This window comes from Manis pentadactyla, chromosome 17 (genome assembly GCF_030020395.1).
Source record: "Manis pentadactyla isolate mManPen7 chromosome 17, mManPen7.hap1, whole genome shotgun sequence".
Lineage (NCBI taxonomy): Eukaryota > Metazoa > Chordata > Mammalia > Pholidota > Manidae > Manis > Manis pentadactyla.
This window is the reverse complement of record NC_080035.1, coordinates 10,198,594-10,221,658: the sequence shown is the minus strand read 5'-3', so window position 1 is coordinate 10,221,658 and position 23,065 is coordinate 10,198,594. Positions and strand designations below refer to the sequence as shown.

Below are 23,065 nucleotides of genomic sequence, written 5' to 3'. Positions count from 1 at the left end.
TGAGTGGTCTACAGGGTTTGAGAAGCCCTCCACCACACTCTTTGAGGATTTAACAATAGTATTTTAATGTACATACACTGTCCCTCCGTCTGACAGGTACAAACACCTATTTTTATGGAACCACTTTGCTGGAAAAAACCAACTCTGATGAGTTGATATGGGGACTAAAGAGAGGCACATATCCCCAGCCAGTATTCAAACTAGCCCTGGCCCCACTCTCCCAGCCACCAGAGAGTTTCCTTTTGCGGTAGAATGGGTGCTTGGCTTCTTCAAGCTGTTTCTGTAAGCCCTGCAGGCTGCCTATGAAACCTGGCAGGGAGTTTCTAAATACATAGTGTCTGACTTTGAGCCGAGTCCTGCTGAGGTGGGAGGAAAGGGGCTGTGGAGACAGAGCAATGGCTCAGAGAGGGCAACTGGGAGGCACAAACTCAGTGGACCAGGAGAACACAGGAAATCATTAGGAATGTGAGCAAGTGTCCACCTGAGTGTAATCTGCAGATCACTCTCTGGATTATGACATTCATCTGGTAATTCTGAATGTCTGCCACTAAGTGAATTCATCTATTTGTACATTTCTTTTTTTTTTTTGGTAAACAGTTCAGTAAAAATACTATGTGGCAGGTCCTGGGTTAGATGCTGGTGACACAAAGATGTGGCCCTGGCCTGTTCCGTAGAGGACAGAGACACCAGTCATTAGAATACAGGGGACATTTTAGATCCACAGGAAGGGGAAAAATAGCTCTCTCATGGCCAGCCAAGCATGGCTCCCAAGGGAAATGACGTCTGACCTGGATTTCCACAGGGGAGGAGACTGCTGAAAGGTTAGCCAGCCTTTTTCTAATTCACGAGGGATGATTACTCGATATTTTCTGCATAGAAAGTCTGTCTATGTTGGAGTTGGAGAAAAAAATTCCTAAAGGAGGAGCGAGAAGACCAGCTAATGTTTACTCAATGCTCTGAGTTTTGTAGGCATTCACATACTTAATTCTTGCCACAGTCTCGTGCAGCATTATGATGATTTCCTCTTTACAGATAAGGGAACTGAGATTCAAATACTGGCCCCAGGTTACACTGCTGTGAACTGGGGAAGCCTCACACTTAGGCCAGGGCCCGGCGGGGGCAGCGGCCCACATGGCCTCCTCGCGCGGGCCCGCCTGGCTGTGGGCTCGCTGCACCCCTCGCTGCACCCCTCGCTGCACCTCGGGCCACTGCACTTCTGTGTCTCAAGGTCCTCTGCTCCCCTCTGGAGCTGTTCATCTCTGACCTCATAGTCATTAGGGACACACAGTCACTTCGGCGAGATTTTACTTCTGACTGGGGTGCTTTCTGGACTTTTCTGAGAAGTTCTAAATATCTCTTCTCTTCAGTCCCTCAACATCTTGAGGGAAGTTAGGAAGAGTAAGAACAGCACCAGGCTCGATCTGCTGGCTCCTGTCCGTGCCCCGGCCTCTGTGGGCAAAGAGGTCCTCTCGATTTGCAGCCTCCATACCTGTCATCCACTCGCATTTAATAAAGACTGGCCTCATCCTAGACACTGAGATACAAACAATCCTTGTATCAGAAACACACAAAAAGAAGCGATGACTAGCTAATAATCCTTGCTCCTGAGGGATGCACAGTATTGTGAAGGAAAACAGCAAGTAAAAGATGACACTGATCCTCACACTTCCAAGGAATGGAACACAGACAAGGAAGCCTGAGAAGAGAAGGGACAGCTTTCCAAAGAACAGCACTGACCACTGAGTCACATCTTAGAGAACCACTGGGGGTTTTCTAGAGATGGACTGGAGAAGGGCACTCCACCTCTCCACCTGGCGGTCCCCTCAGCTGGGGGAATACGTTCCAAGAACCCCAGTGCACGCCTGAACCCGCGGATAGTGCACACCCTCCATCTACTCTGCTTTTTCCCATACATATACTCCTATGATAAAGTTTAACTTATCAGTTAGGCACAGTAAGAGATTAATAATAATAACAAATAATGAAATGGAACAATTATAATAACATACTGTCATAAAAGTTAGGTGAATGTGGCCTCTCTCAAAATATCTTATTGTGCTGGGCTTCCTGTGACAATGTGAGATGATGAAAGGCCTACGTGATGAGATGAAGGGAGGTGAGTGACAGGCGTCATGACGCGCATTAGGCTACTATCGGCCTTCTGATGTCCTGTCAGGAGAAGGATCAGCTGCTTTGAGACTATGGCTGACCACGGGTAACGGAAACCACAGAAAGCCAAACTATGGACAGGGAGGGCCTACTGTATCTGAGAAAAGAGCCCTGCAAAGGGCGGAGGCAAGCAGGAGCACACTGAGGGGGCTGCCAGGCGTGTAGCATGGCTGGCCAGGGGGGTGGGAGGCAGGATTCTAGGAGGAAAGCTTCGGGAAGGGCCCATGCGGTTCGCTTCCTTACTAGCTCTTGTTTCCAAAAGGAAAACCCTGGTGACCTAGGCTGTCTCCTTGCTGTCTTCAGCCCCACTGCTTCCTGCATTGAAGTTAGATAATAAAAATACCCCTCCACCTCCTCAAACAACAAAATGATTCTACCTAGAGGCTGTTTCGGTTTGTATGTACATTGCTTCCTCCATGTATCATCATCTCTCATTTAGAAAATGCAGCTCTGCAAAGTGAGGAGAGAGCTGGACATGTTAGAAAACAGCAAACTGGAGACCTGAAAAATGAAGTTGCTTCCCAAAGTCTCAAAGTGAGTCAGTGACTAGTCTGAAAAGAGAAGTGGAGCCTCAGGAATTACAGTTTGGTCTAGTCAAGGTATATAAGAAAAACACAACTCAATTAGCATTTAAACAACCTAAAGATTTTTTAAAAACCTTAAGATGCACAGTCCATGAAATGTACTTCACATCTTAGGTGTGTGGATGGAGAGAACAAGGGTGGGGGGTAGTTTCTTATTCCACCTGCTTCAGGAATCAAACAGGCTCCTTAATTTGCATCTCCTATGCTAGAACAAGATCCACCTTTCTCCCGGTCTAAGCCAGCAAAGACTAAAAGGCATTTCAAGCAACTCACAAACCTCATCCAAACACTAATGATCCTATCTTCCTTCATGAAGTTAGGCTTGTTTTGTATGTATATATAAATGCTGGACAGGCAAGCAACGTGGTCTGGTAAAAGGATGTATTTTCTGATGCAACTACTTCTTTTTGTATGTCTCTGTACATGTTACTTAAGTTTTCTTCAGTTTCTTTATTTGAAAAAGGGGATATTAATAATACTATCACGAGTTCAAGCCATAGGGCTGTGACAGAATCAAAAAAGACAGAGTGTTTAAACTGTATACAATAGTGTTTGGTGAAGCAAGGAAGGAAGGAAAGAAAAAAGGGGAAAATTAAAAAAAAAGAGCTAAAGCTTCTACAAAGTTTTCTTGGGGACAAACCCAGTTTCCACTATAGATTGTATAAAATATAGAGTCACTACCTAAAATCCACACTTAATTTTATGTATGGTGGATGGGTGTAAATCTAGATTTCACATCTTGTGCTCTGTCTTCAAATGTTTTCAGCTTGGCTTGTTTTGGCTCTTGTTCCATACTTCGCGTCCAGAGTCCTTGAAGTTGGTTTCAAAAGGTAGTGCAGGACTGGTAGGTGACACCATCTAGAAGCCAACAGCACTGGCATCAGCAAGTGCGGATCGCATGTTGAATGGTCAAGGGGCTCGGGCTTCAGCTTGCCTGAGTACTGACGGTGGAAAGTACCCTCTGACAGATGAGGAAGTGTGGCCTAAGTGAGAAACTGTACAGCAATCTTCAGAAAAGCCTAACCACACCATCATGAGTCATGACGGGAAGAGAGGTCCTTGGGTAACTGATGAGGCCCACCGGGCAATGCCTCCTCACTCTCGGCTGCACCACTGCGGGGCACTGCTTCTGTTCTGGTAGCCTGTGCTCTACCTGCTCTCCACTCCCTAACTCTCAAGGCATGTTCTCCATTGTAGCTTGAGCTGGAAAAACAGTGAGACAATGTGTAGCAGGTATCTGAATATTAGCAATGACGACAGAAGCTTCTATTTATTCTTAATAATATGACCTCCATTTCTATGGGCTCCTTGGGGGTAGTTCTTTTAGAATATCTACTGACAAGCTCATTCTCATAAAAAACAAAATAAGGAGTTACAGGTAAACTGAGGCAGGAAATCTGTATTAATTGGATGGGCTAATACTTATCTTCACTTTGTTAGACCATGAAATGCTCAAGCATTTGTTTTTCACACGTGCTTGTTACACCAGCACACCCATCAGAAGTGGAGTTGGGATGTCTATCTGATGGAAAATGTGTCATTGGGAATAATTACCTAATATTCAATCACAGAAAGGAATGTTGAGACTTCTTAGAAAGCAGCTAATAGATCATGTTGGAGGATATGATGCAGTTTAAACAGATATAGTTTGTGCCTTGAAGAAACTATGAATATAAAATTGGAAAGAGGCAAGATATGTATTTTGGTTCTGGCACTTACTGGCTTTGGGGCCTTAGACTAAACCCCCCCCGAACCTCAGTCTGGTCCTCTGCTATAAGAAGATGCCAGCGTCAACCCTATGCAGCTTTTTGGGTGTGAATGTATCAGCAGATACATGTCCGCTGCTCAGCATGATGCCTAACAACTAGGAAGGGCTCGGTCACCAGCGATGGCGAGTGCTGAGGGGCGAAACACGCATCCCGACCGATAAACAGGGAAGTGGAAGGGGAACGGGGACCCAAGAACAGACCAGGAAGTGGATAGTACTTTCCTCATTTTGTAGGTGAGGAAACTGAATTTCAGAAGGTTTGAGAGACTTACTCATGCTGCACATTTAGTAAAATGCTAGAATACGAATCCAAATTTGCTTCCAGATTTGCTCTCTTCTTTATACCATACATGTTTGTTTCACTCACAGAAACTGCAGACACTCAGACTCACAAGCTTTAAGAAAGTGACATGATACAGCATATAAATACATTATATATTATGTACATTATACAATCACCAAACAGATCATGTCACAATTGTCTTTCTCTGTGGTCGAAGGAAAGAAACAAGAGAATCAAGGATATTTTGATGAAAAATCTCAGCTTGAAAGACAACCAGGGAAGGGAAAAATCTGAACAGTTCCTCAAACGAGGCTATAATATTCCAACTTTCCAAAGGGAAAAAATGTTTAATGTTTATAAACAACTGGAAATGGCAAGAGAAGTTCATTTCATATTTTTAAGATGAAGAAAGAGGGCTTAATAAAATGCAAAACTGCACACATGTTGCTTGTTTTTTTTTTTTCCTTTTCCTTTGCACCTATTACCTAGCTTTCTCAATAGGGATGTATATTCCACTCTTCTTTCTTAATCTAGCCCTCCTGGAGAAGGTAGTGTGAGCTGATTGATGATGTCAAGGAGGTGCAAGGGATCCACATTTTAAAATTTTGCACTTGAGGTAAATGAAGATGAAATTCTAATTCTAAATTTTGGCTCAGGAATGGAGAAAGGAAGAAGATGCAGATTTTATGCAAATACATTTGTTCACCTCTTCATACATCTGGATATACATCTTGCATAAATTTTGGTGACAACTAGACTGAAGGATCAAAAGGTACGGTATTATTCAAATGCAAAGCAACTATTCCATTTATTCACTTCCCCCTTCAAAGTGCAACCAGAGGAGAAGGAAAACAAACTATCCAGGAGATTGCAATTCACATGCATAATTCATTTGCCTGCCGAATTTGTTGTTTTGGTTTTTCTGCCTGTGGAGAACATAACCTCTTTTCCATTTTACCTCAGTCTGTCAAGAGGATGTGTGTGTGTGTGTGTGTGTGTGTGTGTGTGTGTGTGTGTGACAGAGAGAGAGAGAGAGAGAGAGAGAGAGAGAGGGAGACAGAGAGGGAGAGAGAGACAGAGAGACAGAGAAGACACAGAGAGAAAGAGCATCCATCCGTCCGTGTAACTGAAGCTGGGCTAAAACAAGAATCAGTGTTGCAAACACAGAACTGTGGCTTTGCTAGTTCCTCAATTTAACATTTTAGTTTTTCCTTCCACGAGAAAAAAACAAGCATATTTGGGAAACAAGTCTCCTCATAATTTATAAATGGGGCTGACGCAGGCGTGCTCTGGAGTTCAGCAAAACTTATTTTAACTCAGTAAGTGGGTCACTTTTTACTCTATTCTTCAACTTACAATTAAAACAATCCTTCATGGTTTTAGGATACCTATAGTTAGCCATTAGTATATAATTATAGATATGTGTGCTTGGGTATAAATACTACACTGTTTGATTTTTTTTTAATCAACCACAACAGTTAGAAAATGTGAATGGCATTTGAGTAAAAGTATTCTGACCTTCTAAGACTGAGAACTTTTCAAAGTTTTTGAGGATAGAGATCATATTTTATTACCCATGCAGAGGACCATCAACTGGTAAAAAAAAACAAAAACAAATAGTCAAGTGTACAGAGGAGCTGAGTGAATCCTGATGATAATGATAAGGAGCAGTCTGCTTAATAAAAGCAATGATAATAATACAGATCCATTTACTTGGGATAAATTATGATTATCTGAGCTCTACTCAAGGGCTTAAACACAATGGTCTGCTGCCTGTTTATTTTAGGTGGTTTCCCCTGGAATTTGGCAGGGGAAATTCTATTCAAGTGTAGAAAATTAAACCAATAAAATATTTGAATGGATTAATTTGTCTTCAAACATGAAGATAATACCAGTAACAACCTCACAGGATTATTATGATGACTGCATTAATGTGGCTAAAACACTTAGAAAAAGACTCAATTCTCAGTAGTATGTAGGTGCTAACTGTTATTATCAGGGTGATAAACTGAAATGCTTCTCTCCCCGCCCTCTGCTGCTTACGGTATCTTACAAGATGGAGTGATCATGAAACTACTGGGAAGACTGATATAATGACTGAAATTGACAAACCAAAACAACAGGAACAGTCAATAGGCTGAAGAAGCTGAATCAGGAGGGAACTGAGGAAAGCAACGGGGAGAAGCCATCTGGGGAGCCCAGGGTCACGGCAGCTGTGGGGAGATGCCCCTAGAAGACGAGCATCAAGTCAGGTGGTATTTTAGAACTTCAAAATGTAAACAGTGCAAAACATGAACACTTTTGGTTTAAGAAGTGCATTGCCATCTAGCAAAATAGGAAAACTTGAATCTGTCGACAGTGATTAGCTTTATATTTTGGTGGGCTCTTAATTCGAAGTATTATTTCTGCAGGTCAATAAGCAGAAGGAATAGAATCATTTAATTTGATGATATCTGTGAATTGGGAAACTAACAGACAAAAAACCCTAGGAAGATAATCAGAAAAGGTCAGTCTATTATAAAATCTGCTATAGTTCATAAAAACCAATGCCTTTATAATATTATTTTATACATTTTTGACTCTTCATAAAAATAATCTTATGAGCAAATTTCTTAATTTTATTTTACCTAATCTGACTTTAAAATTCTTTGCCATCTCTCCTGTATACATGGAGGACCCTTTACTCTTTAGGTAACAAGAATAAGTTAACTTGGGAATTTTCTGAGAATAACCCAAAGTGATTAAGTAAAAGTTAATGATCTATTCCTGTGTTCTTTAATCATTACAGAAACCTGGTAAAAAGGCACATAGGTTTGGTAAGGGTAGCTTAATTTCAGCACAATAGATGTATTTAGACTAAAATAATGAGATTATAATTTTGTTTCCTAAGGTCATTGTAAAATTTCTTAAATTCCTTGAAGTCAACATCCATTTAGTGCTTTGAATCTTAAATGAAGAATAGTGCTTTGGCAAAGAGGACGCATGGTAGAAGGCAAAATATTACATTATTGTTGTATCTTCTTTCATAGTAGTCACTGGGGGAACTCAGTAAATATTAATAAGTGAAATCAAAGAAAAGAACTCCTTGCATATCTAAGTGAGACAGAGCAGGGAAATGGGACAAGGGTCATGCCATTGTAAAATCTACCTAGCCTACAAAAAAGGCCTAATTTATTCTTTAACTTAATCTATGTGCTGTTCTTTTCTTTCAGCCCCTTAATCAGTTAAGTAACTTTGTAACCAGAATGAGAAATAGACCTCAAAGTGTAAATGAACCTATATGGATAAGAATGCTGAGATCTGATCAACAGTCACCTAATTGACTCTATTCTTAAAAGACAAAACTTCAAAAGAATTATGAATCACCTGTATACATCATGCCTAGTACTAACCCCTACCCAAAGCCCTATAAAACCCACGCCCTTAAACCCTTAAGCATCCCTCTTCTCTGAAGTCACCTGCACTCTCATCTGGGTGTATACTTCTTATAGCAAATAAACTTTCCTTCGCATAATCCGATTGCACTTGTCCCTGACCTCTTCTCCAAGATAAAGCTAAGAACTCCACCTCTGGTGGTAAGTGTCTTTGTCACTTTGCTATTTCATTCAGCTTTCTAGTCTTAACACAGTTCTTTTCTCTCTCCCTGTTCAGACAGGCAGGGAAGTGGAAGTTCTCAGAACATCCCACTCCATCCAGTGCTCCGTGGCTCCCCCAAATCCTAGGGTGGTAGGGGCTGAGTCCCCATGCTGTGCAGATTCAAGCGGACACTGGATGCCAAGTGACCCTGGCTTTAGGAGTTGGCACGAGATTTGCCCTATGCTGAGCAGGAGCTCAGTGAGCTTCCCTTTCTTCCCTCTTCTCTTCCTTGCTCTCTACTGCCTGCACACCTGCTGACATTGGCTTCTACTGTTGCTTTAATGAATTCCTTCCTTACCTACACTCATCTTACCGGGTGGAGAATTCTTTCTACATCAGAGTCAAAAATCCTCCCCTGTCTGGGTTGAGGTTTCACCTAGTGCACAGGGAGAGACCTCCCCAGCCACAGCTGCCTAACAACATAGGAACTGAGAAAAATATACTTGTGACAAATTTTCAACTCAATAAATATCATTAACACCTACTATGTGCTAGAAGAGCTAGCGAAGAAGGCTAGGCTGTCAGCAAATAAGGACTTGAAGCTACAATAGTATGATTACTGCTATACTTTAAGATCAAAGCATTAAGCATACAGAAGAAACAGTTAGTAGGGGCAGGATCTGGTAGGGAAGACTTCCAAAAGAACATGTTTCTTGAACTGAGCCTTGTAAAATGACTGTAAGTTTTACAAATAAAGAAAAAGCAATGGGAGAAACAGTTGGAGCAAAAAGAAGTGAAAGAGCACGGAACTCTCTGGTGGCTGTGGTCTTGTGCACCCAGAATGTGGGTAAGCGGGGGTTGGGGGTGGTGAGAGGATGCCGGAGCGAAGCAGAGCAGAAGGAAGTGACGAGAAATAAGGTTGGGGAAGTGGTCGAGGCACACAATTCTTTAGTAAAATTATGCCTTAACTAAAAGAAAATACTTCTTCATATTATATGAAACCCACAATGATATCTCTTAACTTTTTATCAAAATAAAAATGTTTCTGGGTTTACTGAATATTTTTTTTCTTCTCTTTCTTTCTCCCTCCCTCCACCTGCCTTTAAAATTTTGAGTGCCAAGATCTCTTTAGTCAGCTTCAGAAATAAAAGCCTATAGTTCTCTACATCCACAGCTGGTGTCAAGGAGAGGATCCCGAGTAGAGAAGCTGTGTGGAGCCTGCCCCTCGCCCCTCCAACTGCCCGGTGACCTGGGGCCAGTTCTTTCAGGGACCTAATGCCACCTCTCATCTCAGGAGGTAGCCGGAGGGTTAAATGAGGTAATGCATGAGGACTGGCTGCACATATTAAGTACTCATAAATATTAAGTGCTATTACTTGTTCTATCCTAATTTAAATAGATGCATTTGAATGAGACTTTCCTTGTGGCCTCCTCTTTTCCAAAGGGTTCAGATAAAGAATTATAAATGATGTCAAAATGCTGACAGTGTTTCCCAAATTACCCACTGTTTCAAGGCATAATTTATGAAGAACACAACATTTAAAATGTGCCAAAGAAAAGCACACCTGGGATGCTAATGAAAAGTCCCCACTAAGCACAACTCCATCCTCCCACAGCAGTGGTTGTTCAAAGGGCAGGGCCCAGAACATTCTGGGAGTGAGCTACAGTGAAGAGGAATGAGTGTTTTATAACATTATCAGGTTGATGCTTTAACAATCTAAATTTGGTTAAATGAAGAGACTTTTTTCTATTTTGAATTAAATTTTCTATATCCCGTCTTATTTCCTCCCAATGTAAGAAAAATAGTGACATACCTTTGCATCTTCACTTGCTTTATTCTCATAAATATTTTTACATAAAATAAGACAGCATATTTTTAATTTGTTCTTTTTGGGGGTTCAAGTCCCCATCCCCCAATTCCACATTGTTGCTAGTTTAAAACTTCAGGGGAGGGTGTGAAACAATATGGATGGTCACATTTTGCAACTTCCAAATGTATTACATTTAAAGTAACGGTTAATTTCATTCAAATTTGCCTGTGGGGAAGTTCTTTAACCACCTTTAATAGAAACCAATTATGATAAGCTTATGTAAATTCAAAATCAAGACATGTAGACAAACTACCTTTGTTTAATAATACTTTTTTTTAAAAGCTGTCCTGATGAAGTGAGAAAACAAGTTGCTATATTTGATTAAGAAAAATCAGGTTTTGATAAGTACACTGATAAATGAATCCATTTCCAGCCCAAATGGCTTTTATGTTTATCATCTGTCAGTGGTTCTTAATATTGCTGCATAATGATAATTAAATAAAGGCTGATGCTACAAGATCCAAAGTTTGTTTCAACAAAAGTTCTGAGGTAAATGTCCCATACCAATGTTTAGAATTTCTGTTGTTCAGAACTTTAACAGTCATTGTGTGGTTGTAAGCATAACAAATAGTTCAGACAATTCTATAAAAACAGTACAATTAAGCAACACAAACTGATTTTATTTCTTGAGAAAAAAATGGAGAAGAGGCAGCCCCTAACTCCACTCGGTTAACTAACCACACCCACTAAAAACTGTTGGTGCCAAAATCACTCAAATAACCAGTATCACACTCAGTAATACACGATTCAAGATGTTAATATAGCCACTAAAGTTGTACAAAGAAGTTTTTTAGAAAAACAAACCACAGGGGCTAAAATTAAACTATCCCTATTAGGTTGATGTGTTGCACAATCGAAATGATCAATATGCACTTTCCTGAAAACATTTTAAAGTAGATAAAATCACAGCAAATAGCTTCCCTGAAATAAAGCAGCAGAAATAAATCAGAACATGGTTTGGTTTAAAAAGGAAAACAAAACATAATTTTTTGCGGGGCGGTGATAACTGGCTAACTGTAGAAGCAGCCACCCCAGAGACTGGAGCGGCCCCCCCCTGGACGGCTACACGAGGCGGCTGCAGCTTTGCAGGCCGTTAGACAGGGGGCAGGGCCCACCCAGGCCTCAGGTGACAGGTGCGCAGGCCTCTAGCGCCCTGAGGCAGAGCCACAGTCCACAGGGACAGATGCCCAGCAGGCAAAACATCATGAACACCACTCAGAAATAAGAGAGAGACATAAGGACAATTTACCTCAGAGAAAAGCTGTCCTCGGTGGTACTGGTGTGGGACCAGAAACCCGCTTCTTTCTGATCTTCAGAACAAATTTGTCAACCCTGTGGTCACAAGACAGGAAGTGCCTACAATGACAAATCATCAGCCAGGAAAGAAATAGATTTTGTCTTTATAAGGACATTTTACTTAACTTTTTTTCACGTCTCCTCCCCCACAAAAATCACCTGACAGAGCAGGTCTCACTGAAATTCAGAAGCCCTCTTACCACTTCCCCTTTGTAAGTCTGTTTCTCTCTCCTTCCCTTTCTCTGGCTGTATGGGCTCCTCACTACTTAAACCCGCCTGGTTGCAGAGCAAGGCACGGACGGCCTGCTGCTGCCTTGACTTCTTCCTCTGACCCCAGCGGCACACGCAGTCTGGATGCCCAACTACTTAAAGCCAAGGCAAACAAATTATTCATTTTAGTGAAAGAGCTAAGGGGGAAAAAAAAAGGTGGCAATGTACCTCGAAACAGACTTAAGAGATTTCCTCAGGAAAGCCCTGCCCCAGTTGAAACCAAACCTCTCTTAGGAGTCCTTGAACGGGGATCTTATTGGTAACAAACAAAACAAAATGACCTCTTTAAGGGGAAGGGGCTGAAAAGGAAGGGCACTATATTATTTACGCATTCTTTTATTTATAGAACACCTATGTGTTAGGGATCTCTTTCACCCAATTAAAGATTTCAATTATTTAGATGTTTCCTGCAGAGCCAGTGGATCACAAGGCAGCTGCTATGGTCAAATGGCAGCTAAATTCCTTCATACAGACCAGATTTGTTTTTTGAATGCACATTATGTAAAATTAGCAAGAGAATAAAAAGGCCCCTATGCTGTGCCCACACCCCGGATGCTTGTGTTAAGGGCAAATTCTCCTCTTCAAATGTAAGCACTCAAGTGCTTGTGGCCTATCTGTGGCTGTGAAGGTTGTGCAGCCCGCTGGCAGTGCTGACTAAACATTAAGCGTAATGCCCACACTGCCCAGAGACCGTGCGCGGCTCCCGCAGTGAGCCTGCGGCTGAGGAATGAGAATAAATGGCTGTGCACTGGGTCTGACAGTGAGCTGAAGGTGCCTGACTGTTCCGCCCACTTCTGTATTTGCTGGGGGCCTGGGACCTGGGCAGTGGGTACTCTGGCTGAGCGGCTGTTTTTATACGTATTTGGCTTCTTTTGATTTCTCCTCTAGAAAGTTCCTGCTTCTGGCCTCAAATGTTAAACCAAGGCGTTCTGGTTCATGTGCTTCACTGGCCAACGGTGTGGCTACTTCTTGGTCTGAACCCCACGGAAGCCATCTTGGGGAAGAGGGTGGGCAGGAAAATGGGAAGAGATGGGGCAGATTTCATCCATTCTAGAAGTGTTCCCCTGACAGAGAACTCTCAGGCCTCTTGTGACTCCCCAGGGAAGACTTGTCTCTACTGCATAATCACCCCCAAGTAATGGATTGTAGAGGGGTTTTAGGAAGCTCCCAAATTCTTTTGAGACACCAGAGAAATGTCCAAGCATCCTTGTGACAGTACTGATCACACTACAAAGCAGTCAGATGCCGGTGGCTTCCACCCTGATGGGGACAGTCAGCACTCCGAGCCCTGCAGCAGGACCCCACACATAATGTCTTGATGGTTTTAAGGATGAAAAATGGGAGACAGCTGAGGCTCTCTAATCTGGTTCTGCATCCCTGTGGTTTCCAGATGGCGTGAAGGTCTAGCAGGAGCACTTCATAAAGGGAACAGAGACTAACCCCATTTCCCTGGGAGAAGGGAAGCGGCAGCATCGGGTATCTACCGGCGCCTGGTCACCGGAGATCTGAGGAAACTTATAGAGAGTAAAAATATGCTTGTGCATCGGGTCAGCAAGTGTTTGAGTGCCTGTCTGTGGGCATTGGCGATTCAGAAATGAGGAGGACACACTCCCTGCTCTCAAAGAGTACATAACCTAGTAGGGGAGAAAACCAGGTAAGTAAATAAATGCCAGCTGTTAGGAAAGAGGTGCAAAAGGCAGCCAAACATTGAGGCAGGTGCAGGTATGAGCAGAGCCGACATCTGAAGACAGCAAAACATGCATGGTTATGACTAGCAGTCGAAAGATGGATTTTGGATTCCAGACATCTAGAATCAGAAGGTGGAAGCACAGACCTGTGCTGCTTACAACCACCCTGTTGAAGGAGCCTCTCTCTGCCCCAGCCCCACCTCAGCTTGGGCTCCACCTCAGCCACCCACCACTGCCTCACCCACATCCTGGACAACTCCTTCCATCTTAATCTCTTTATCTGCTTCTCAGTGGCACAAATGTACGCAGATACAGGCAATTATTTAGGTCTCAGACCAAGGCTTTTCCAGAGGGGAGCACTCTATCACTGTCAGTGTTTGGAATTGCTTGCGCATCAGTGGCAGCAAACACACTGACTTTGGGTTTTACTCTATTTTACTGTCCACAGACCATGCACCCCGGCAGCCTGTACCCGGCGTGGACCTCTCCCACCCGCCAGTTCTCACCCTCCACAGGCCTCCACTGTCACCTCTGCCACTTCTTCAGCACTGTGTCCTTTGCGTCACCTATTTCGTCCCATCCCTGGGCTGCTCTGAAGCCCATGGCCTCCATCCCTAATGCTGAATCAGCTGCTACTCTCCAGCCACTGAATGTGTGGAAGAAAGTCACAGAAACTCAGACTTGAAATGCTATAAATTCAAGCTACTTGCCTTCACATTACTTCTGAGAAATACTTTTATACCATGTCGTTAGTCCTTGAGAGCTAGCTTTCTCAATCTGGGGTCCTCTAAAATTATATGCCAGTTTTGTGTGTATGTTCTTTTTCTGTGTCCATCACACTATTCATCATCATATTGATAAGGTCACATCCCAAAAGTTAAACATTTATTTCAAACACTCTCCTCTTGCCTCAATCCCCCACTGCACCCTCTAGATCCTTTCCTAGTCCAAGATTCCTGCCCCTTATTTCCTGGGATAATCCAAGTCACCTGGTGTGATCTTCCTTAGCAAGCCTCCTTGACTGTCCCAAGATCTACCTTTTCCTCCTCTTTCAGTCCTAAAGGAGAAGGTGTCCTTCTGTCTTCTCAAGGTCCACAGTTCCTCACGTTAATCTTAATACCTTCTACTTTTTAAAGGCCTGGCTCCATCAATTATGTCATGTTTTTCTAGCATCTTTAATCTCTTATAGACATTCCCCTTCTCCTCCATGCACTGTGGAATTTGTGCAAAGGGAAAAACACCCCTGTTCACTCTGGTATTTGATGGGCAAGGAATGAGAGTACTGATGATGGACACAACCCCTGCCTTTGTAGAGCGTATACCGTAGTCAAGGGCACAGGCAAGTGAAAAGGCAAGAGGTACTCAGAACCATGACAGATGAAAACAGTGCTGATGGGAACACAGAAATCCCAGCCTGGGGTCTGGGAGGCATGCGCACGCAGCAGGGCGGAGTGACTAAGAGCAAAGAGGCCATGTGCCTGGTGTCAAACCCCAGCTCTACTACTCTACGAGTTGTGTGACTTGTGAAAATTATTTCGTTTCACTGGTCTCATTTTCCTCATCTAGAAAATGGGGATAAGAATAATATCCATTTTGTACAGTTGTGAAGGTTAGGTTAACTGATATTTGTAGAAGACTGGAAGAGTTCTGGCACATAATATATGCTATGTAAGTGTTAACTAGACTTTTAATATTGATACCAGACTCTGGACTAGACCCTTCACATAGATTATTTCATTTACTCCTCACAACAGTCCTATGAATTATGTATTTTTTCCCTCAATTTTAAACAAATTATAGGTTCCAGTTCTTCACTACCTCTTTACTATAGACTTGTACATATATATTCTCTAAGGCTTTTTTAGTACCTTCTACTACAGTAGATGGAATTCTGCTCCCCTTCCTACCGGGGCTCATGCCACGTGACTTGCTTGAGCATTGGAACGTTAGCAGACAAGATACAGAGGTCTTGAATTTTCTTACATGATTTGACTTGCTTACATGTGCTTCTGACATTTACTGTGAAAAAAACACATCCTTTTTCAAGGGGAATGAGGAGATGCATTAGGCTGACCAGAACCCAACCCACAATCCAGGCCAAATCCAGCTATTAACCCTCATGCCAAAGCAGAGCCATCCCTGCTGACCCACAAACCTAGGTTAGTTGTTGTAAACAATTGAGATTTGCCGGCTGTTACCACAGAAACAGGTGACTAAAGCTTTGACCCTCTTACTCCCTCAGTGGGTTCACATGAGCCTTCCCACCTTCCTCTAGAACAGGTCATTAACACCTTTTTACTTCAATCAAAAGTCAGTTTTGAAAATGACCATAAATATTCACAGTTGAGTTATGTAGAGCACAATGTTTATATTTCCTTTTTGTATCCTTTTTTCATTTGCTAGGTTTCTGTATGTGTACTACTAATTCTTTACCAAAGAATTTAACAGAGCTAAACTACCATTTAGAAAGCCAGGAAATTAATCTGATCTTCCTTTCTTCCTTCTCAGAGAGGCCCTTCCTGGAGACCTTTGTCCCCTGTCTGGTCCTGCTGCCCAGCTGCTATCTAGAAGCTTCCCTTCACCATCAGCCTGTGAACCCCCTACTTCTCCCCCTGGTTTGGACCTCATTTCTGGACCACAAGCCCTCCAATTTCTTGGTCTACTTCCTTATTTTAATGAGCATGTTCTTCAGTAGATTCTTGAGAAAGTCTAAATGGGACATAAATTTCTTGAGACATTTTATAGCTGAAAACATATATGGTCTCTCCTCATTCTTGGAAATCCACAATGGAAATCATTTCCTCTTAAAATTCTGAAGGAATTGATCCAGTGTTCTTGAGAGGTCTGAAACCATCCCAACTTATGGCCCCTTGCATGTCATTTTTTTTTCTGGAAATAGTTAGAATTTTCATTTTATGCCTGGAGTTCTGAAATTTTATGACATGGCTTAGAGTGGGTGTGTTTTCATCCACAATGCTAGAGTCTCAGTGGTCTCTTAATCTGGAAATTAAATTATTTCAGTTCTGGAATGTTCTCTCTCCCTCTCCCTCTGCCTCTTTTTCTTATTACCTTTCCTGTTTTCTATATTCTCTCTCCTTGAGATTAGATTTATTTGGTTGTTGGGCCTCCTAAATTGATCATCTAATTTGCTTCTTTTTTTCCTGCTTTCCTGTTCTGTCAGGGAAGTTTCTCAACTTTTTCTTCAGAACTTCTTTTGAACATTTTATTTCTTCTACCATTAAAAAAAAATGGCCAAAAGCTCTTTCTTTCTCTCTGAATATTCCTTTTTATAGCAAGGTGGGGGTCAGGATGAGGTGAGGAATGTCTTAATGCTCCTCATATAAACCTTTTACCAACTCTTCTGTGTTTTTCAGCTCTATCTTGCACTGCTGCTTTCAAAAGTACATGGTGCCTCAGGGTTCTGAGCTGTGTGGAGAATCTGTGGTATGATGCCAACTGCTTCTTTGTTGGCTTCTTTCATTAGAGGCTTGGGGTTCAGCTTTGTTGTGTATGCTTCAGCACTTCCCACAGTCCATCTGTTTTATGGCCTCTGGCATTCTGCTGACATCTGTCTACTGCTGCCTCATTTGTTATCAGTCTCTCCTACTAGACTGGAATCCCATGAGGCCAAGGTTCTGTTTTATTAGCTTCTAAACACTATACCTGGCGTTTTAAAAATATTTGTTGAATAAATGAATGAAGAGGACTAAGGAGATACTTGAAGGGTGGAATGGACAGGAAAGGTGGAAATAAGCCCTGGCCACAAAGAAACGGATGGGAGAGAAAACCAAGGCCACCTAGAACCAGGAAGAAGCTGTACCCCTGTGGTGAAGACTGCCAGCAGGGAGTGGGGTGCCGGCCTGGGAGAGAGCAAAGAAAGAGAAGGCTGGAGAATTTAGCAGAGATCAGCTCATGGTGGGTCTTTTAAGCCATGTTTAGGAGTTTGGGCTTTACCCTGTAAGTAAGGGGGAGCTATTTTATGGTCTGTATTAGTTTCCTAAGGCTGCTGTAATAAAGTACCACAAATTGGGTGATTTAAAGTAGCAGATAGTTATTGTCTTATGGTTCTGGAGACTTGAAGTCTGAAGTCAAGGTGTTAGCTGGGTTGGCCCTTTCTGACTGTGTGAGGGAGAATCTGTCACGTGCCTCTGTCCCAGCATCTGCTGGCTTGCTGGCAATCTTCGGTATCCTTGGCTTGTAGAGGCATCATCCAGATCTCTGCTGTACCCAAATTTCCCCTTTTTATAAGGAGACAGTCATGTTGGACTAGGGCCCACCTAAGGACCTCATGTTAATGTGACCATCTGAAAATACCCTGTTTCTAAATAAGGTTAGATTCATAGGAACTGGGGCTAGGACTTTAATACGTTTGGGGGAAACACAATTCATAACAGGGTCTTAAACAGAAAGTGACACAGTCAGACCTGTCTTTTAGAAAAATCTCCTCCAATGAGAAGAACGAGATAGCAGGGGTTGGTGTCGGGGGTGGGTGGGAGAAAGATCAGAGCACTCTGGAGCCTTCGCCCTCAGCACTGCGTAAGGTGATGATCGGCGGCAGAGGGCAAAGAGAGGAGGGCAGATTCAAGGGAGACTTGCCAGGTAGAAGGGACAAGAAAGAACTGACTGAACACAGAGGGAGAAAAGAGACTGAATAAAGGAGAAGAAGTCAAGGATGACCCCATTTCTGGATGGGGCATGGGTGGTGGAGAGGGGTCCCATCCAATGAGACAGGGAACATAGGAGGAGCAGGTTTGGGGAAGAAGATTGAGTTTAGGAACTGCTACCTTATGTTCTTGATTCCCACACTCTATCAGGATGCTTTTCTCATCACTTTTCCAAAACCATGACCTAAAGGACTTCACTCAGTCTTACTGTCCTTGCCTTTATGCAACATTTGACACTGTCAACCATCCTTTCCTTTTTCCAACTATCTCTTCCATGGACAATCATTTATATTTAACTGCGAAGCGAACAATCCTGTTTTTGAAATCCTGTTGTCATCTCAAGTGTCTAAAACTGAACTCACCATTCTGACAAACATGCTCCTCTGGACCCCATCCTTTACTTCGTAGGTCGCAGGAGTGCACCATGGGCCTGGGAACGTCTGGGGTGCTTCTTGCCTCCTACTGTTTTCTCATTCCCACATATGATCCAAGTTGCACCTATTTTCCTTTGTGGTGTAGGTTGCATGTCTATGAGGCAGGCCCTGATCAAGAATCCTTCCTTGACCACCAATCTATTCTCTCTTTTCCTCCTAAAATCTATAGTTTATAAGCCATTCTTGACATTTATTGCATGCTACCTTTCTTTGCCAATTAATTTTTATGGCTGTATATCTGTATGTGTTTCTAGCATCTTTATTCATTCATCAGGCTCTGATGAGCTTGATTCTACTTTGTGCCAGGCACTCAGAAAACAACCAAATACTCAGTCTCATATACTCAAGGAGCTTGTAGTTTGGGAGGTTACTAGTGACAATTATAATGCCCTGTGACAAACACGGTGATAGATAGATGCCCAAGGTACCAAGCCCATGGGAGTGTGGCTGCAGGCAGCAAGGGCATCTTAGGTGTGTAGCTGAGCCTCCAAAAATGTGCAGAAGCTGGGCAGGCAAAGGAGGGGAAGAGTGATTTCAGGCATTTCAGATAGAGGGACCAGCATGTAGAAATAACGTGGGGATGTTATGTGAATCTCCCAACTAAATGTCTGCTTCTGGAGTACAGGAATTACACACTCTTCTACTGCCTAATATGACCCATTGCTTATAGTACAAATTCAATAAATAATTGATTAGTTGAGAAGGTGAATTGATTCTATAAAAAATATGGCATTTGAAAGTTAAGCCAAAGAGCAAAAGTAATTAGATATTTTAAATATGCATCTAAAATTCACTCCCTAGCATGATAGGTCTCCCAGAGAACTTATATATGCAGCTGCCATGTAGAGACAGACTTTACATGTTTAATGCTAATTTTACAATCCCTTTCTGATAACAGTGCAATGAAAGCTAGTTATAGTTATTACCAGGTAGATTATAAAAGGAGGAGGGCTGTTCATAGCTACAAATTCTATTTTCATAAAATGTCAAGTACATAAAAATGTTATCTGTGCAATATTTCTAAGTATTAAAAAGTTGAATCCAGCACATGATGCATGCTATGACCATTTCAGAGGTAGATAATCTGCATACTTTTAGCTTATAACAACTCCCTAGATATTCACTGACATTTTACAACCCATTTGCACTAACAGACTCATTAAAAGAGATGTAGGCTGAAACACCTGTATGCCACTTTCCTTCAACTGCAATATAATATTTACTCAATTTTTGTAAACAGATACACTGCTGCTACGGAGACAATGTTTGAGATGCTCTCAACCACCAAGAGTACAAGCACAAGGACAAGGATTTTAAAGTAAGTACATAGGAAACAATACAAGAAAAAGGTGTGAACCGAGTATTAAAATGGAGAGTCATGACCTTTTGATGATGCAAACCTAAAAGAAATAAAAATGAAAAAATAAGAAAAATACTTGAGGAGCATGGTACACAGAAAAAGCCAAAGGCCTGAAATTAAAAACCTTAGAGACAAATCTTGATTCCAGCATATGCTAATTGATCTTGTGTAAGGCATTTTTCCTTTCTTCAGCTGAACTTACAAGTAAATTGGAGAAAATACTACCTATCTCACAGGGTTACTTTGAAGAATAGTTGACAGAATATATGCTAACACCCCAACATGGTGGTCCTAGTTAGTGCCAAATTTTAGTTGAATCTGAACTTGTAAGTAATCATTTATATAAAATACCTAAATATTTCATTATGTCAATTCAAATTCATTTATTCAATTTTTCAATCAATTTTTAAAATTAAGATTCAACTGGATTTTATTTTGCATCTGCTAGTGACCCAATGCTGGGTGCCTTAACTTGAATATCATATTTACCATTTGCAGCAAAGCCATGATGTAAGTGGCATTTACTCTATTTTAAGATAAGGAAACTGCAGCCCAGATGAGAAGTTTGTGTTTTTACTGCTGATCTGCAGCTGTAATATGAAAATATTTCTGGTCAAGTTCTTCATTCTTTAAATAGAGATGTGAATCAGCTGCTAGCTCTCTGCACCCTAGGCCAAAGGATAGTCAGCACAGCTTCAGTGAATTCATATGATGCAGTTTCCTTATTTCAATCATTTATTACACCAAAGAAGATACAAAACAAGCACAGATAAAGAAAACCATAGAAAACATGTGTAATACAGGGTGAACCAATTAGATGATTTTAGATTAGTCTGGGGGCAGAGAAATGGAATGGAATAGGAAGTGACTGGAAATAAGGATAAAGGTTAGGAAGCCACAGCTATGGACAAGGTATGGGGCAACAATGGCCAGGCCTGGGATGGTGGCAACGAGCAATGGAAGCCAGAGACAAACAGAAGAGATGTTTTTGAGGTTGCCTGTCTATAGAGGATAAATGAGAAGGCTGAGTCAAGGATAACTTTGAGATCAGTCAGCTAAGGAATTCAGTCAAGAATGCTGTCCTGGATAGAAATATGGCATTTAGGGAAGATAAGGATGAAATCCCCTTGACCATGAGATTAAGGCAACATTGAAAATGCTCAGGAGAGCTCACTTGTGCAAAATGCAAGCTATGTAACTGTAGCTGTGGGGCTAGGTTAAGGAAAAAGATGCAGATCTGAGCTTCATTAGTGAGGAGATAACTAAAACTCTGAGATAGAGTCAACTTGGGCACTTAGAAGCAAATGCGCAGAAGTTCAGTGACCAACATCTAACACTAAGGGCCAATTTGATGAGTCTTTTGTCATGTACTGGAAAACATTTAGATAACATTATATTAGATTTCATATTATTTTAGATTATATTAAATAACAAAGGCCTATATTTTATTCTTGTTTTTCTGTGCCCAGTAAAGGTTAAGTATAAATAAAGAGAAGGCATGTGAACCTTAAATTCTGTTCATTTGGGGAAGAATCATATAGAGGAAAAAGAAATCATGGCTAAAAATAAAGTCCTTCAACTAGTTCATTTCCATTTGCACCAATGTGTGAGACGTGCTTCCATCAGTGAGATCCTGGGAGTGCCCAGAAAATCTGAAAGCTTGTTTCTGCCTACAATGATCACAACATCTAAATTCATTCATTATCTTCCTCATTCATCCTACTTCCTGCAAGGCATCCAGCCAGACATTGAGAATACAGCGGTAGGTAATACAGACACATTCTCTGTTCTTATGGAATTCATAGTCTAGCCCATGACAGTTTGCATTCTGCCTCTTTGTTTTCCATCCAAAGTAACCAGGATTGAACCTCAGTGACATTTAATTAGTTCTACTTGCCTTTCCTATTGTCCTTTGGCTGAGTCTTCTTATAGATGAAGGCTGAGTGCTTGTTAACCCACAGATGGAGGTCTGCTTTTAGATAAATTGTATGGTAGCCAGAAAATGTGACAAATACATGTCCAAGTGAGCATATATTTTAACATGAGTGATTGAGTGTTCCTGCCGCCACTCCAGAGTGCTGTGCCAGTTGTTTAACAGAGAGGGTTTCAACCTTACAAAATCCTCCCACTCTTTCATGAAGTTCAAGCAGAAGAATTAGAACATAGTGGGCAGAAGGATATTTTGTCAACTCACCTTGTTTCTCATTGTTCTCTCCTGTTTAAATCAAGACATACACAAGACAAATGAAAGATACACCCAAAATGTGTTTGTGACTTGGAAGTGGAGAATAGCAAGTGTTCAGTGTTAGACCTGTTATGCTTATTAGGGATCCAACGAGGAGATGCCCAGCAGGCCACTGGATATAGAGGCTGGAGGGTCACATGGTAGGTTTAAATTTGAAGTCATCAGCATATCAGTGGTATTTAAAGCTGTGAGATTAGATGAGATCATGTAGAGAGTGAACACTGACAAAGAAGAGAAGAGGTCCAAGCTCTGAGCTTTGAGGTGCTCCAACATAAAAGGTCAGGAAAATGAAGAGGGCCCGCAAGGGTTACTAAGAAGGAACTCTCAGGGAAGGAGGAGACAAATCATGTGATTGTGATGACTTAGAGGCCCAGCGAAGACAGACCTCAACTTGGGGAGAAGAATCCACCTCTGGAAGCTGCTGTTCATATAAGACAAGGACTGAGAACTAACTGAGCACTGGAGACAATAACATGGATGCTATTAGTAATCATGTCAAGAGCCGTCTGGTGGAGGGGTGGGGCAAACATCCCACTGGAATGGTGTCCCAGAAGAACCAGAGGGAAGAAACTGGAGACAGCAACTACACATGTTTTAAAAGATTTATTGTAAAGGGAAGAAGAGAAATGTTGCAGAAGCTGGCTCAAAGGGGAAGTTTCTTTTTTTTTTTTTTTTTGAGAAGAGAGAAATCACAGTGTGCTTCTATGATTCCAGGAATTATCTAGCAGAGAGAAAGAAAAAAAATGCTAGAGACAGAGGGCAGATTTGCTAGAACAATATTCTTGAATAGGTGAGAGCGGATGAGCTCTAGTAAACCCCTGGAAGGCTTGGCTTTGGCTAGAAGCAGGGAGAGCTCA

At 41.9% G+C, this 23,065-nt stretch overlaps 1 protein-coding gene across 5 annotated transcripts in view; it reads right to left on the bottom strand.

The window, feature by feature from the left end:
* Nucleotides 1-23,065, bottom strand: part of LCP1 (lymphocyte cytosolic protein 1) — a 94,287-nt gene that overhangs the window by 51,118 nt on the left and 20,104 nt on the right. For 2 of the 5 annotated variants that reach the window (XM_036889696.2, XM_057494656.1), the window contains exon 1: nucleotides 11,501-11,622. The gene's annotated coding sequence lies outside the window, so the exon portion shown is untranslated. Of the gene's footprint in view, nucleotides 1-788; nucleotides 908-11,500; nucleotides 11,623-23,065 lie in introns of those variants that run through there. The other 3 variants (XM_036889694.2, XM_057494654.1, XM_057494655.1) reach the window with 3 other exon arrangements.